The sequence below is a fragment of the Cervus canadensis genome, chromosome 11, assembly GCF_019320065.1.
Source record: "Cervus canadensis isolate Bull #8, Minnesota chromosome 11, ASM1932006v1, whole genome shotgun sequence".
Lineage (NCBI taxonomy): Eukaryota > Metazoa > Chordata > Mammalia > Artiodactyla > Cervidae > Cervus > Cervus canadensis.
The window spans coordinates 57,354,946-57,371,461 of NC_057396.1; the positions used below are offsets into that span (position 1 = coordinate 57,354,946).

The 16,516-nt window shown below is 45.5% G+C and overlaps 1 non-coding gene across 1 annotated transcript; it reads right to left on the reverse strand.

Annotated features, from left to right (window-relative positions):
• Positions 1 to 1,885: 1,885 nt before the first annotated feature.
• Positions 1,886 to 1,972, reverse strand: TRNAK-CUU. The gene has a single exon. It is a non-coding gene; the product is annotated as a tRNA-Lys (tRNA).
• Positions 1,973 to 16,516: the final 14,544 nt, after the last annotated feature.

Here is a 16,516-nt window from a genome sequence, read left to right on the forward strand (position 1 = left end):
GGCTACTCTGTTATGGGGTCTCTGCTTGGCTGCAGATCTCCATGGCTTGCTTTTCCTTGCTTGTGCTCCTGCATTTCTGCAACCCATTTCTTTTCCTTGGAGGCTGCAATTTCTCTACAATGTGTGCTGATTTCCCTGATTTCAGTCATTTTCTCCAGGCTGCAGGTGCTCTCTCTTTCCCAGCTCCTGCCGACTGGCCTCTCTGCTCACGCTGGTTGGCACTGATGGCTTGTCTACCCGAGGTCCACGCTGCTCCATGGTTCATCTTCAACTCCTGACTCTCTTCTCCATGGGAGGGACTGTTCATTTCACTGCGGAAACCCTCTTGTGTAGGAGGGAAAGGAATTGGCTTCTTGGCATAGAGCTGCTAAAAAGACCCACTTTCTATACTTTAACGTAAAAAACCACATGTTTGTTTCCTAATATCTCCATTTCTGGTCCCTGACTACACAGAGTTGTCAGATGTAGCAAATAAAAATACAGGACACCATGTTAAACCAGAATATTATAGCACACATTAAAGAATTATTGTTTGTCTAAAATTAAAATACAATTGAGTATTCCAATCCCCATGACTGCAGCAAAGCAGCTGAACTTTAATTTTAGTCAAAAGAATACTAGAATATTGAGTTTTATACACACACACACACACACACACATAGGCACAACTTTATGAATCTGAAGGTACTAGGGCAAAGACTGCTATTTGTCATCCAACATCTGTTTTCATCTTTCTTTTAGTAATCGATCTTCTGAATTTGTTTTGAACATAGAAAAAGAAAGAAAGGAATATATTACTCAGCTTCCTTTGCAGGTAGAAGTTGCCAGAGAGCTCTGAGTGTAAGTGATGTGTAGAACTTCAGAGTCATGCCCTTATAGGGAGGGAGTATGTTCTCCACTCTCCTTTTGTTTCATTGACTGGAAACATCAGTGTGGTGGCAGGAGCTAGGGCAGCCATCGTAGGATAGGAGACAGACACTATGTTGTATTTTTTTTTTTTTTATTAGTTGGAGGCTAATTACTTCACAACATTTCAGTGGGTTTTGTCATACATTGATATGAGTCAGCCATAGAGTTACACGTATTCCCCATCCCGAACCCCCCTCCCACCTCCCTCTCCATATGTGTTGTATTTTGGAGAGCAACAAAATAGAAGGATCCCTGATGTTACACTGGTCCTGCCAGCTTACATCCAGACAGTTATGTGTGAGAGAGATAATCCATCTATTTTAAGCCACCATGTTAATTTGACGTTTGTAGGAGCAGCTATCATTCTAACTGGCATGAATATCATTATTAATTTTCTTGAGGACACTTTTAATAATTACAGGAGAATCAGATCTGAAGAGTGTCGTGTAGGCAGCCATGTTTTCGTTTCTCATAGCTTTCCCTGCTGATGATTCAGAGCCACACACAGGACAAGGATAACGCAGGGAAGTGGATCTATCAGTGACTTTACATTGTGACTGAGACTGACCCCAGGGAGTGTGTTAATATTTGTATTCAGTGGCTCCACCCTCCGAGATGCCCTCTAGCAAGTCTGGCGTGAGCCAAGGAACCAGCATTTCTAAATTATCCCAAGACATTCTGATGCAGTCAGTTTGGGGGCTATATTTTGGGAACCACTGGTCTATGCATGGATCCCTCCACAGTGCCGGACTTCTAGGAAATTCTTCAGTGAATTAACTCAGTGGAAATTCTTCAGTTAATTAACTCTTTGTGACCCCATGGACTATACAGTCCATGGAATTCTCTAGGCCAGAATACTGGAGTGGGTGGCCTTTCCCTTCTTCAGGGGATCTTCCCAACCCAAGGATCAAACCCAGGTCTCCTGCATTGCAGGCGGATTCTTTACCAACTGAACTATCAGGGAAGCCAAAAGCTGTGCCCAACTTGGGGCTTGATCCCACGAGCTCAGGGCTCGAACCCTGAGATTAAGAGTCTCATGCTCTACCAACTGAGCTAGCCGGGCAAACTCAGGGAGCTTTTCAATTACTGTTGATGGTGGTGTTTAGCAGTCTAGAAACAGTGCCTTGAAATGAATACTTAGCAATATTTGATGGGACACTCAGTTAGAGGCAGACATTTAGAAAGTTATGAAGCTTTACTCTCGATGGCCTGTAAATATACATGCACAAATTCACATATACATGCACTAATTCGGTAGCAAGAAGTAATTAAATTATTTGGAGTGATGATTGAAAAATAAATATTTTAAGGGGCAAGAGGGCAAAATTTAAACACTCTGCTCCTTATGCTCATTTCTTTAGTTCCCAGTGTTGACTGAGGAGCTGTAGTAATTACAAGTGGTAATAATGTTTGATAATTATATACTTGCCTGTGTTTACATTGGCCATGAAATAGGGGAACTCAGTTCATAAGTGAACCCTCGTAGATTTCCTTTCACTAGAAGGCCTTCAAGAATGAAGTTCATCTCACAACCAAGCAACAACTGGGGCTAATCATGACACTAAACTCAGGAGGAGAACAATTAAGGATAAACTTCTAGCCCAAGGGGGTGAGATGGGGACTGGAGAGAGGATAAAAGTGCCAACTAGTTGGATCAATAGCAGAGATTCTTTTGAGCATCTGTGTTTGTGCAAGGACCCCATGCTAGGTACTGTGGGAGTCAGGGAGGGGAGAGGAAGGGGCAGAGAGACAAGATGCAGGATCTTATAATGTCTCCTCTGATAGGAGAGTGCCTCTCTCAGCAATATGGGATTAGTGCCAAGTCAGTGGAGCTCCCTGATGGAGAAGCTAGAGAGGATTGGGGGCAGCAGGAGAAGCTTCTTTAAGTAGGCAGCATGCAGATGTCAGTCAAAAAATGAACTCTTCTGGGTGTTGGAGATACAGGGGTGATCAAGAAAGAGTGCCTGTCATCAAGGAGCTCCCATTCTGGTGGAGGGAGATAGATCAGAAGTGTTATTATGATTATTAGAGCATTATTAGGGGTTTTTTTTTTTGGCATTGTTAGGTATTGTTAGATAGAAATATCAGATTTATTAATCAATGTTTTGTTGTTCAGTCGCTCAGTCATGTCTGACTCTTTGCAACCACATACACTGCAGCAAGCCAGACTCCTCTGTCCTCTGCTATCTCCTAGAGTTTGCTCAAATTCATGTCCATTGAGTTCGTGATGTTATCTAAGCATCTCATCCTTTGCCGCCCTCTTCTCCTTTGGCCTTCCATCTTCCATTGTGGCTCAGTTGGTAAAGAATCTGACTGCAATGTGGGAGACCTGGGTTCGATTCCTGTGTTGGAAAGATCCCCTGGAGAAGGGAAGGGCTACCCACACCAGTATTCCGGCCTAGAGAGTTATAGGGGTCACGAAGAGTCAGACACAACTGAGCGACTTTCACTTCACTTCACTTCCTCTATTATGTCCCCTCACATAGAAATGTATTTATATAAATCCTATTTATATAAACAGGATTATATTATTGATGTGTTTCAAAATGCATTCTCTTTTTTCCACTCAATATTATGTTTATTTGTCTATGTCCCAAGAGTAAGGTTGTTTTCTTACCCTGAAGCTATTGGTCATCTCTTCCTTCCTTGACAGAATCTCTGTTTTAATCCAGGCATCCACCCTTCTTTGGGTGGAAATTTGTTTCCAGGAAGACAGACTCTATCTCCAGTCTCCAGGGTAGAAGATGATTGGACTTAGCTAAAATAGCAGTCCATTCTCTTGGCCAGTGACTGGAATAATAATGGACATAATTCTGGCTAAGGTGAGGGTGAGACTTGTGGTTGGTTTTGGAGAATGGGTTTCCCTGATGATACAAAGAGACACTTTGGAGCACCCTCTCTACTTCTGTCAGTAAGTATCATTCCTACTTGGGATGGCTAAAAGTATAGCAGCTTCAGTTCAGTTTAGTTCAGTCGCTTGGTCATGTTGGACTCTTTGTGACCCCATGGACTGCAGCATGCCAGGCTTCCCTGTCCATCACCAACTCCCGGAGCTTGCTCAAACTCATGTCCATGAGTCAGCGATGCCATCCAACCATCTTATCCTCTGTCATCCTCTTCTCCTCCTGCCTTCAATCTTTCCCAGCATCAGTGTCTTATCCAGAGAATCAGTTCTTCACATCAGGTGGCCAAAGTGTTGGAGCTTCAGCATCAGTCCTTCCAATAAATATTCAGGACCAATTTCTTTTAGGATTGACTGGTTGGATTTCCTTGCTGTCCAAGGGACTCTCAAGAGTCTTCTCCAACACCACAGTTCAAAAGCATTCTTTAGCACTCAGCTTTTTTTATGGGCTATTGGAAAAACCATAGCTTTGACTAGATGGACCTTTGTCAGCAAAGTAATGTCTCTTCTTTTTAATATGCTCTCTGGGTTAGTCATAGCTTTTCTTCCAAGGAGCAAGTATCTTTTCATTTCATGGCTTCAGTCACAGTCTACAGTGATTTTGGAGCCCAAGAAAATAAAGTCTGTCACTGTTTCCATTGTTTTTCCATCTATTTACCATGAAGTGATAGAATTGGATGCCATGATCTTCATTTTCTGAATGTTGAGTTTTAAGCCAGTTTTTCATTCTCCTCTTTCTCTTTCATCAAGAGGTTCTTCAGTTCCTCTTTGCTTTCTGCCATAATGGTGGTGTCATCTGCATATCTGAGGTTATTGATATTTCTTCCAGCAATCTTGATTCCAGCTTGTGCTTCATCCAGTCCAGCATTTCACATGATGTACTCTGCATATAAGTTATATAAGCAGGGTGACAATATACAGCCTTGACATATTCCTTTGCCAATTTGGAACCAGTCTGTTCTTCCACGTCCAGTTCTAACTGTTGCTTCTTGACCTGCATACAGATTTCTCAGGAGGCAGGTAAGGTGGTCTGCTACTCCCATCTCTTTCAGAATTTTCCAGTTTGTTGTGATCCATACAGTCAAAGGCTTTAGCGTAGCCAATGAAGCAGAAATAGATGTGTTTTTTTGGAATTCTCTGGCTTTCCCTATGATCCAGTGGATGTTGGCAATTTGATCTCTGGTTCCTCTGCCTTTTCTAAATCCAGCTTGAACATCTGGAAGTTGTTCACGTACTGTTCACGTACTGTTAAAGCCTGGCTTGGAGAATTTTGAACATTATTTTGCTAGCATGTGAGATGAATGCAATTGTGTGGTAATTTGAACATTCTTTGGTATTGCCTTTCTTTGGGATTGGAATGAAAACTGACCTTTTCCAGTCCTGGGGCCACTGCTGAGTTTTCCAAATTTGCTGACATATTGAGTGCAGCACTTTTACAGCATCATCTTTTAGAATTTGAAATAGCTCAACTGGAATTCCATCACCTCCACTAGCTTTGTTTGTAGAGATGCTTTCTAGGGCCCACTTGACTTCACATTCCAGGATGTCTGACTCTAGGTGAGTGATCACACCATTGTGGTTATCTGGGTCATTAAGATCTTTTTTGTATAGTTCTTCTGTGTATTCTTGCCACCTCTTCTTAATATCTTCCGTTTCTGTTAGGTTCAGGAGCTTGCTCTGTCCACTCTACACATCGACCTGGTATTGCAGATAATAAATTACTTGTTGTTTAATTTAAACCAATTGAGTTGCATCTTTCTGTTGCTTGTAGCAAAAAGCATTCTAATTGATACACATCCATAAATAAAACTACATAATTACTTTGAATGGTTGCCTATTCTATTGCGCATAGAACTAACACTGGAACATTCCCAATTGTTTGACATTTAGGCCATTTAAAATATTTTTGCCATAATAAACAACCCTGATGAGTATCAGTACTTTAATTAATTCAATTTTCAAGCGACACTTTGTGTGTCTATATACCTTCCATCCTCTGACAATAAGTCTCTATCCTAGAAGATTGGTCCCACTGAGGTGCAGGTTCTTATATCTGACAGTTTTGTCAAAGATCTCCATTTTTTCCTTCTAGTGGAAAGAGCACGGACTTTGAAACCAAACAGAAACGGTTAAAAACCTCTGCTGCTTCCTAGCCAATCTTATGAGCTTCAGTTTCCATGCTCTGTACAAAGCTGTTGTCAGGACTAATGGGAGGGTACATATTAAGAAGCCAGTCTGGAGTCTGATGCATCCTAAGTGCTGCAATGGTCCTTGTTTTTGCATTTTGTTACTTAGAGGAATGTACATGGAAAAAGAGGAATAGGGGTACTTCTCTCAAAATATGGCAGTAAGATGCTACTTGCTTTCTTTCCAGAAAGGCCAAGACTTCCTGCTATTTATTTTTTTTTAATTTATAGTTTGACATAATTCAGATTTACAGAAGAGTGGCAAAAGATAGCACGAAGAGTTCCCGTATACCTTTCACCCAGCTTCCTCTAAGGTTAACATCTTACATAACATGGCACACGTATCAAAACCAACAAGTTACTATTGGAAATATCATCAAGTATTGACTTTATTTGGATCTAACTAGTTTTTCCACTAGCGTGCCTTTTCCCCTTCCAGGATGCAATCCAGGATACCATGTTGCATCAGATCTTGCTGTTTTTTTTAATAGACTCAAAGCCTCTGAGGGCCGAGCTGAACACACTTCTGCCGGGAAAATCTCCAGAGCTAGCATTTATTGTGTGTTTAAGAGTAGCCATCCTCACCACACTATGGGGGAGGTATTCCTGTCCTCATTTTACAGATGGAGACACTGAGACTCAGAGAAGTTGAGAGGCTCCATCAGGGTCACTCAGAGGCACAGCCGTGTTAAACTGGGCAGCCTGGCTTCTGCTTAGCTGCCTTCCCGAGAGTACACACTCCCCTGGCCGGAGCCAGTGTTCCGTGGGTGGCCATGGGGAGCAGGGTCCCAAATCGAGCCCTCTCTGAGGACCCCTCCCGGCTCTGGGTTACCTCCTGGCTGGCCGGCCCCTGTACAGCCCTTCTCCCTCTCCCACCTACTTCTCTCTGGCTCCCAGCAAAGTTGCAGCCTGTCCATCCTCCCACCGTGCGCTTGGCAAAGGCGCCTCCTGGTGTTTGCATTTGAATAGAGGCTCCAGCCTGCAAGCAAACAATGAGGCCCGTGAGGGATGGGGGAGGACTCAACCCAGCACGTTCCTGCAGCCCCTTCTTTACCAGCCACCCTAAGGCAGAAGGCAGTTCTCCGCTTATTGGGCAGGCTTATTTCTCCACTTGCGGTATCATAGACAGCGCCTTTCTCCCTCTCATCCGGGGACCGCCCCTGATCCTGAGGACAGTTCAGTTCAGTCTCTCAGTCATGTCCGACTCTCTGCGACCCCATGGACTGCAGCACGCCAGGCCTCCCTGTCCATCGCCAACACCCGGAGCTTGCTCAAACTCATGTCCATCGAGTCGGTGATGCCATCCAACCATCTCATCCTCTGTTGTCCCCCTCTCCTCCCATCTTCAATCTTTCCCAGCATCAGGGTCTTTTCAAATGAGGACGGGAAAGGGTCTTTTTGACACAGCCTGGGGTCTCCCACTAGCTCTGCCCACTGCCATGAGGGAAGCAGGCAGCTTCAGCCTGCTCTCTCAGCTCCCAGCCCCCTCACCACCGCCGTGCCCCCGAGGGGCTTCTAGTGACCTGACTGCGGGGCTAGATGTCTCCTGCAACAGTGCAGCCGGCAGCTACAAGCATTACTTCTGAGCTACCCCGCTGGTAAGTGGCCAAGCATGGGCCCAAACCTCAATCTGGCTGGCTCCAAACTATAATCCTTCCACTACACCCAATGTTCCACAGTGATTATTCTCGAAACAAGATCATTGCCAAAACCAACCTCGGGTTCCTGGTGCCGGGAGGACCCGTGCTGGCCCAGCTTGGGCCGCGTGCAGATCCCAGACTCTGGAGGACCAGGCTGGGGACAAAGCCCCTTTCTAAGGCACCTGCCGGAAGGCAGATGAAGGTTCTCCGCCTGGCAGGCAGGAGGGCACGGGTAAGGGCTTGCATCCTGTCAGGGAGCGGGCATTTCCTCGTTCAGGTGACACAGTTTGCAGAAGGCTGATAGTGAACTGTGTCTCTATTTATCTGGCAAACCTGGCCTTCCCAGGGTGGAGCAGTGTTAATCCTCCTGTTTACCTTAAGTGAGTTGGGTGAAACTCGCACTGTCTTAAGCGAGAACCACATTTCAGCCGTGGGCCTGACCTCAGTCCTGACACAGAAACCAGAGGTGGGGGGAAATTGTCACAGCATTGGAAGCTTCCATCTCAGAGTCACCGAGCAGTCGTTTGTGCCCCTCTTGGTCACGGGGGGTTGGAGCGGCTGGATGGGCCCTGGAGATCTTTAGAGCAAGAGTAGAACAGCTAGGCCGTGCCCGGCGCTGTGTACCGTGAATCAAGCGCTTCACCCGTAGTGACATGGTTACACCTCGGAACTGCAGGGAGTGAGGTGTAACAACTGTCTCCACTTTACAGATGAGATGACTGAGGCACAGAGAGCTTAAATACACTGCTAAGTTCACCCGGCCGTTCAGTGGCAGAGCTGCAAGTTGAACCTGGGCAGTCTGGGTGCATGTAATCATTAGTCTATATACTAGTGACCAACCTAGACAGAGGTCTGGAGGGACATCGACCAAAGCATTCATGCTGGCTGTCTACAGGTGATTTTCCTTAACTTTTCTATTTGGCTTTCCTATGTATGTAGGATTAGTTGCTCAGTCATGTCCGACTCTTTATAATATCATGTAGCTCGCCAACCTCCTCCGTCCATGGGATTCTCCAGGCAAGAATTTTGGAGTGGGTAGCCATTCCCTTCTCCAGGGGTTTTTCCTGACCCAGGGATCAAACCCAGGTCTCCTGCATTGCAGGCAGATTCTTTACCCTCTGAGCCACCAGGGAAGCCCTTTTGGCTTTCCTAGTTTTCTACAAAAATATATGTTTTGTGGGGACAGGGAAAGCAATACAAAGAATTATCCTAGAGAAAAGAGAAGGTCCTTAGTGAGTGCATGTTGCCCAGGGCTCTGTTCCAGAAGGCTCTCACAGAAAATCAGTTTGGAGAGACTATGGTGGCTCAGGTGGACAGATGGCAGATTTGTCTAAATCATTGATATAAAATGAGAGCTTTACTTATTTACTCATTCGTGTATTGCTCCAATTAGTCATTCATTCCTTCAAAAAAGTATGGAGCTCCTGCCCTGTCCAGGTACTGTGGTGGGTGCTGAGGACTCAGTTATGCTTAAGACAAAGTCACTACCCTCCAGGGGATCCTGATCCCAGGGTGGGGGTGGAGAAAGCTGTGCTTTCAATTAAGCACCTGGTAACATATTAAGGAATAAAAGAGTTTGCAAGTCTCTTTCCTCCACCAGAGTTTGCACCCTTGAGGGCAGAGACTGGTACAGATGAATACCTGCCACATACTTCAACCATCCATTCATTCATGTACTTTTGCATTACCACGTGGCTTTTGAAAAGATAGGGGGCACATCGAAGGAGCAACCCAGATGGTCGTTTGTCCAGGTTGAGCGAGGCAGAGAAGAGAGTGGTTAGAAAAATCTCCATAGAGACTTAAGCAGAGGGGTAATAATTGAGAAGGTTTTTTGCCAGGTGGGGAATGTACTTCCTGGTAGAGGGAACAGCATATGAAAAATGACCGTGGTGTGTGAAGTTGCCAGTGCATTTGAGGAACCTCCAGAAGTTCAGTATGGCTGGAACATAGAGTGTATGTCAGAGGGAGTGCAGACTGGGGGAAGGATAGGACTGGAGGGCTACGCAGGGCCCAGACTCCAGTGGTCTTTGTCATGCTAAGGAGCTGGGACTTACATGTGGTTAAGATAGAAGGAGAAAGAATCAAAGGATGGAGTGAGGGATATATGTGCAGATGTAGTTAGGATGTGTGAAGCCTTCTCCTCCTCCTCCTCCATTCCCTGTTTCATAAGCCCTCACCTTCCCTCTTATGAAGGAGTGAAAGTATAGGAAATGAATCTTTCAGCACCAACTACGTGTACCCTGTGGTGAGCGCTTTGCCACCTTTAATCCTTACTCTGGTAGACATCACCAGCCCCATTTTCCAGATGAGGAAACTGAGGCTCAGAGCAGTTAAGTAGCAGAGCTGAGGTTTGCATAGACATGCATTCAGTTCCAAAAGCAATGCTCTGTACACTGGGCCAGACAGAACCACTTAATGTGGAATGAAGCTTTTCTCTTCACCAAGTGTTTCATGTACCTAGGCTCATTGGATTCTTGCCGTGACATGGAGTGGTAATTTGGGCAAGTATCATCATTCTCTTTTTCAGGAGGAAAATTGAGTCAGAGGGGTTCATTGACTCCATGACAGTGATTTGAGAGTTTCAGGATTAGAGACATCCAAAGTACAGAACAGATACCTATCTGAAAACCACACATGGAAACAAAAATAACCCGGAGACGGTTCTCGGTGCAAAGGGACAGTTGTGGACATGCCACATACGCACAGGAGATCCTCGGCGTGTGGAGGTTTGCAGCTGGAACAGCCGGAGGGGCCAATCCAAGTGGCTGAGCTAATCCCTTCCTCTGCCTTCTGCCTGCTTCCTCTGTCACCTCCAGGGCCCCTCCTGAGGGGACATCTGTGGATTCTCCAAGGAATCCCTCATTTAGCTCCCGAGACCCAGCACAAGCCTGGGTGCAGAATGTTGGTGCAATTTTGACAAGATGCTCACAGAGGTTCAGTGACTAGTTTTAATTAGGCCATCTTTGTTTACTTTTGATGTTTATCAGCTAATTGGCATGGCAAGGTGTGAGTCACACAGCTTTCCCCTGGCATGGAATCAGTTTGTCAGAGAAAAAAACCAGGAGAACAAATGATCCCAATTATGAGAGAACCCACTGGGCTAATTATCGTCCCACTAAGGACAGAACCTCCCCCCCTCCTGCTGTTGTTGCTGCAACTGCGGCTGCGGCTACACCAAGTGCCCTGGGTCCCCCGTACCCGCCCCCAGCTCCAGAACTCCAGAAGCCTGGGATCCAGGCCCCCAGCTGGCTGCCTGGACATTTGTTCTCTTGAATTCAGAACCCACATGTCCCCTCCACTTAGACACATCCAGGCAACGTGTGTCCTTAGACTCAAGATCATTTTCCCTGTAACCTCTTCCATGAATAATAGCTCATGTATGTTGTGCCTTTCCTGTGTGTGAGACACTGTTGAAAGCACTTTATAATTCTTTCCCCAATAACATGATGTCAGGTCTTACTATTACCTCCATTTTACAGATGAAGAAACTGAGGTAGGTAGAGAAATAAACTGTCCGAGGGCAAGCGACAGAACTAGGATTTGAGCCCACATAATCTTTCATCACAGCACCGGCTCCTGACCATCCAGGATTCTTGCAATGTCAGAAAGGCCCCAAATCCGACCAGTTAGGATCCTTAGGCAGATTCCTGGGGGCAACTCTCCTTCTAACTACAAAGGTACCACTACCTTCTAGAACAGTGCTGTCCAGAACTTTCTGCAGTGATATGCATGTTTATTGCTCTGTCCAATGCAGTTGCCACTCAGCCACGTGTGGCTACTGAGCATGTGATATTGTGGTTAGTGGGACCAAGGAAGTGAATTCTAAATTTTATTTCATCTTAATTTTAATTGAAAGAGCTGCGTGTGGCCCATAGCTACCCTGATGGATAGGACAGTTCTGGCTGGTCAGCCCTCATTCTTCAAAGGCAGCCGTTCCCTAATCAACCCTGTGTTTGTGACCCTCCCATCCCCCGCTGCAGCTTTCTGGCCTCCTAGGGGGCTTTCTTGGTGCAGACAGAGGGACGGAGGTCTCTTCCTTTTCTGCATTCTCCCCCTCTGCTCTCTAAGCCCCCTCCAGCCGAGAGGGGCTCGCGTGGAGGAATGCGGCTCGGCTGCCCTTGAGTTGAATGATGATCGTGGACCTTTGGAATGTCCACAAAGCCCCACACCCTCGGCCTCCCCAGTCTCCCTCCTTTGCCGGGTAACAGATGGCCCCAGCTTTCACCAGCCGGGCCTGAACACATTGTCACTCCCAGCTGAAAGTGAAATATTCAGTGGCATTTAAATTAAATAGACTCTAATGCTTCAGTAATATTAATTACGTTTTCATTCATCCCTGGCCTAATAAATCAATGCGGAAAGAGGGGAGGCTCAGGAGGCTGGCAGCCGAGTGGGGCCACTGGGCCTTTGTGTGAGCCCGCACACAATGCCCCCATTCTTACCAGGCCGCGCTGGCCCCTGCAAACATCTGTGCTCAGCCCCTCTTGAGGAGGAGCCAAAGGGGTAACATTTACACTCTACTCATCCAATTTGTCCCAGCACCAGGGCCTGAGTCAACGGGAAATGTGAAGGCCCTGCTGAAAATAACATGCAGGACTCGAATGCCTGTGTGTTTGGAAGCTGGGATGTTTGCAAAATTTCTGGGGCAGAGGGTTAGGGGGCTGATGGAGAGAGGAGGTGCAGTCAGACTTTAAGCTGCAGGACTGCGCTGGCTCAGCTTTGACTGTGGGAGGAAGGTAGGGAGGGGAAAATAACAGCTACCATGAAATGAATGCTTATTATGTGCCAGGAACTGTGCTAAGCATTTTATTTTTATTTTTTTAAGCAAGGTTTGTTTACTTATTTATTTATTGGTGGCACCATGTCTTAGTTGCAGCATGCAGGATCTAGTTCCCTGCCCCGGGATTGAGCCGCAGTCTCCTGCCCTGGGGATGTGGGGTCTTAGCTACTGGACAGTCATGCAAGCCCCTGTGCTAAGCACTTTTATTTTATTCATTCATCTTATTTATTTCATACGATAATCTGGCATTAAATAGCAGCTATTATTGGCCCATTTTACAGATGAGAAATTTATCTGTGGATGGTTCAGAGAAATTGAGAAACTTGCTATGGTTCCAGCTCATGGCTTTGTGACTCCAAAAGTCCACAATCTTCACCTCTAGATGTACTCTTACCAGAAAAAAAAAATACAGAAGAAAGGAAGGGGTTGCAAGGGGTGTGTTTTAGGCGGAGGGCAAGAGGCCAACATTTGAGAAGTTTGCAATGCTCCTCTTGGTTTCAGAGGGATTTTGCCTTTGGGGAGGTCTGTCCCTACCCACCGGAGTCCCCACCCCACTCCGGGGCTATACATATGTAAAAGAAGCCAATAAAACAGGGAGAGAGGCTGCCCTCCTAAATCTTCAGGGGACAAAACCTCCCACTTGTGATGCTTCAAAGCTGCCCAGAGCTACCAGTTTACCCCCAGAAGTCCTCACTCAATGCCTCTGATTGGAAAATAAATAGCCTTGCACATAAAAACCACAGGCCAATTGTAAGCCTGGGGAATGGGAAAGTGCGGGGTGTGGACCACTGTGCACCAGCCCAGGGCCAGCTCTCCCCAGGCTGTCTCTCCTTAGGGAGATGAGTGGGAGCTGAGGTGAGGGCCCAGTGGAAAGGGAGATTTCAAAATTGGCCCCTGAGATTTTTTTAATGAGATGTAATTGACCTATAACATTGTATTAATTTCATATGTACGACATAATGATTCAATATATTGTGAAATGATAGAAAAATTTTAAAAAACAGGTCAACAAATAAATGTTAAATTCTACAATTTATTGCATAAAAACTAAGAAATACATACAAGCAGAAGGAAGGGAAAACATCACCTGAGTCCTCCTGCCCCATTTTGAACGATTAGTTTTGCAACTTATGGATGAAATGTGGTTTATTGAATTAATCCCAACTGTTGGATATTTGACTTGTTTTTATTTTTCCTGTTTCACAAACAGTGCTATAATGAATTTCTTTGTGGCTAAACTGAGGTGCATAACCTCAGATATGCAGATGACACCACCCTTATGACAGAAAGCAAAGAGGAACTAAAGAACCTCTTGATGAAGGTGAAAGAGGAGAGTGAAAAAGCTGGTTTAAAATTCAGCATTCAGAAAACTAAGATCATGGCATCCAGTTCCATCACTTCACGGCAAATAGATGGAAAACAATGGAAACAGTGACAGACTTTATTTTCTTGGGCTCCAAAATCACTGTAGACTGTGACTGCAGCCATTAAAAGCCACTTGCTCCTTGGAAGAAAAGCTATGACAAACATAGACAGCATATTAAAAAGCAGAGCCATTACTTTACCAACAAAGGCCCATATAGTCAAAGCTATGGTTTTTCCAGTAGTCATGTATGGATATAACAGCTGGACCATAAAGAAGACTGAGCACCAAAGACCTGATGCTTTTGAACTGTGGTGTTAGAGAAGACTCTTGAGAATCCCCTGGACTGCAAGGAGATCCAACCAGTCCATCCTAAAGGAAATCAATCCTGAATATTCACTGGAGGGATTGATGCTGAAGCTCCAATACTTTGGCCACCTGATGCAAAGAGTCAACTCATTGGGAAAGACCCTGATGCTGAGAAAGATTGAGGGCAGGCGGAAAGGGGACAACAGAGGAAGAGATGGTTGGATGGCATCGCCGACTCGATGGACATGAGTTTGAGCAAGTTCCAGGAGATGGTGATGGACAGGGAAGCTTGGTGTGCTGCAGTCCATGGGGTCGCAAAGAGTCGGACATGACTGAGCAACTGAACAATAATGACGAAATTGAGGTGCACACACATTTGTGATAAATATCTTACAATAAATTTCTCAAAGAGAAATTGCCAAGTCAAAGCAAATTACGTGCATATTTTGAAGGCAGAAATCCCGAGTGTCTGTTGTGTGTGTTTCTGTTACTCATTCAGTCGTGTCTGACTCTGTGCGACCCCATGGACTGTAGCTCACCTGGCTCCTCTGTCTGTGTAATTCTCCAGGCAAGAGTGCTGGAGTGCACTGCCATTCCCTTCTCTAGGGGATCTTCCCAACTCAGGGATCGGACCCAGGGCTCCCACATGGCAGGCAGATTTTTTGCTGTCTGAGCATCTGTTAGGATTTTTTTTTTAAATGATATGGAAAGAAAGTATCAACCCCAGACCCAATTTCTACCCAGTGTAAATATCCTCACCCTCTGTCACTGAAGCTTGATACTTAAGGCAGGTTTGATTGTGCAAGTCCAAGCTCTGGAACCGTCTAGTCTTCATGCTGGTGATTGTGATTCAGCATCTGCAGCTCCAGGATGAGGGCAGCAGCAGGTCCTAAAACTTGTCCCTTCAATGTCCCACAAGAAGCAGCTGAATAGAATGTCCCAGCCTGAGGTCTCTGGAGTCAGCCTAGATTCAACATCAGCTCCACCTCTGATGGAGTGAGGGAATGATGTCCCCAGGGAAATCACCCATTCCCCTCTGAATCTCAGTTCCCCATCTGCAAATTAATGGGTGATGACTGTGTCTTATCTTATCTCTGTGAAGACTTTATATGTAAAACACTTAGCACAATGCCTGATACATGGTAAACATTCATCCAACATTGGCTACTATACTGTTATTAAACTGATCAAAATCAACCCTGAATATTCATTGGAAGGTCTGATGCTGAAGTTGAAGCTCCAGTATTTTGACCACCTGATGCAAAGAGGTGACTCACTGGAAAAGATCCTGATGCTGGAAAGATTGAGGACAGGAGAAGAGGGCAAAAACGAATGAGATGGTTGGATGGCATCACTGACTCAATGGACATGAGTTTAAGCAAGCTCCAGGAGATAGTGAAGGACAGGGAAACCTGGCGTGCTGCAGTCCATGGGGTCAAAAAGAGTTGGATACAACTTAGCGACTGAACAACAACAATTAATGTGCTATTCAATCAACCTTATTGATTCAAGTCTTGGGATTTTCTTGAAGGCAGCAAGATATACCACAAATTGCACCCTATTTAATGTAATGCTTATGGCGAAACAGTGGAAATAGTGGCTGACTTTATTTTTCTGGGTTCCAAAATCACTGCAGGTGGTGATTGCAGCAATGAAATTAAAAGACGCTTACTCTTTGGAAGGAAAGTTATGACCAACCTAGATAGCATATTGAAAAGCAGACATTACTTTGAAACAAAGGACCGTCTAGTCAAGGCTATGGTTTTTCCTGTAGTCATGTATGGATGTGAGAGTTGGACTATAAAGAAAGCTGAGTGCTGAAGAATTGATGCTTTTGAACTGTGGTGTTGGAGAAGACTCTTGAGAGTCCCTTGGACTGCAAGGAGATCCAACTGGTCCATCCTAAAGGAGATCAGTCCTGGGTGTTCATTGGAGGGACTGATGTTGAAGCTGAAACTCCAATACTTTGGCCATCTGATGAGAAGAGCTGACTCATTTGAAAAGACCCTGGTGCTGGGAAAGATTGAGGGCAGGAAGAGAAGGGGACAACAGAGGATGAGATGGTTGGATGGCATCACCAACTCGATGGACATGGGTTTGGGTGGACTCTGGGAGTTGGTGATGGACAGGGAGGCCTGGCGTGCTGAGGTTCACGGGGTCACAGAGTCTGACACGACTGAGTGACTGAACTGAACTACCTTACATAGAAGGTGATTGAACTCAACCTAATATCCACGGAGGCACCGCCACAAGCTGGATACTGTTATGCACTATGGGGGAAGAGGAGATGAATGTCTTCAGGAACTCACTGGCTGGGTGTGGAGCTGGAAACACACATCAGTAACTCAGGCCTAAGGCTGCATGCTGCCAACATTGTAGAGAGATGTAAACAGGGTGTGTGGCTGAGGCGTATTTGAGCCATATCAT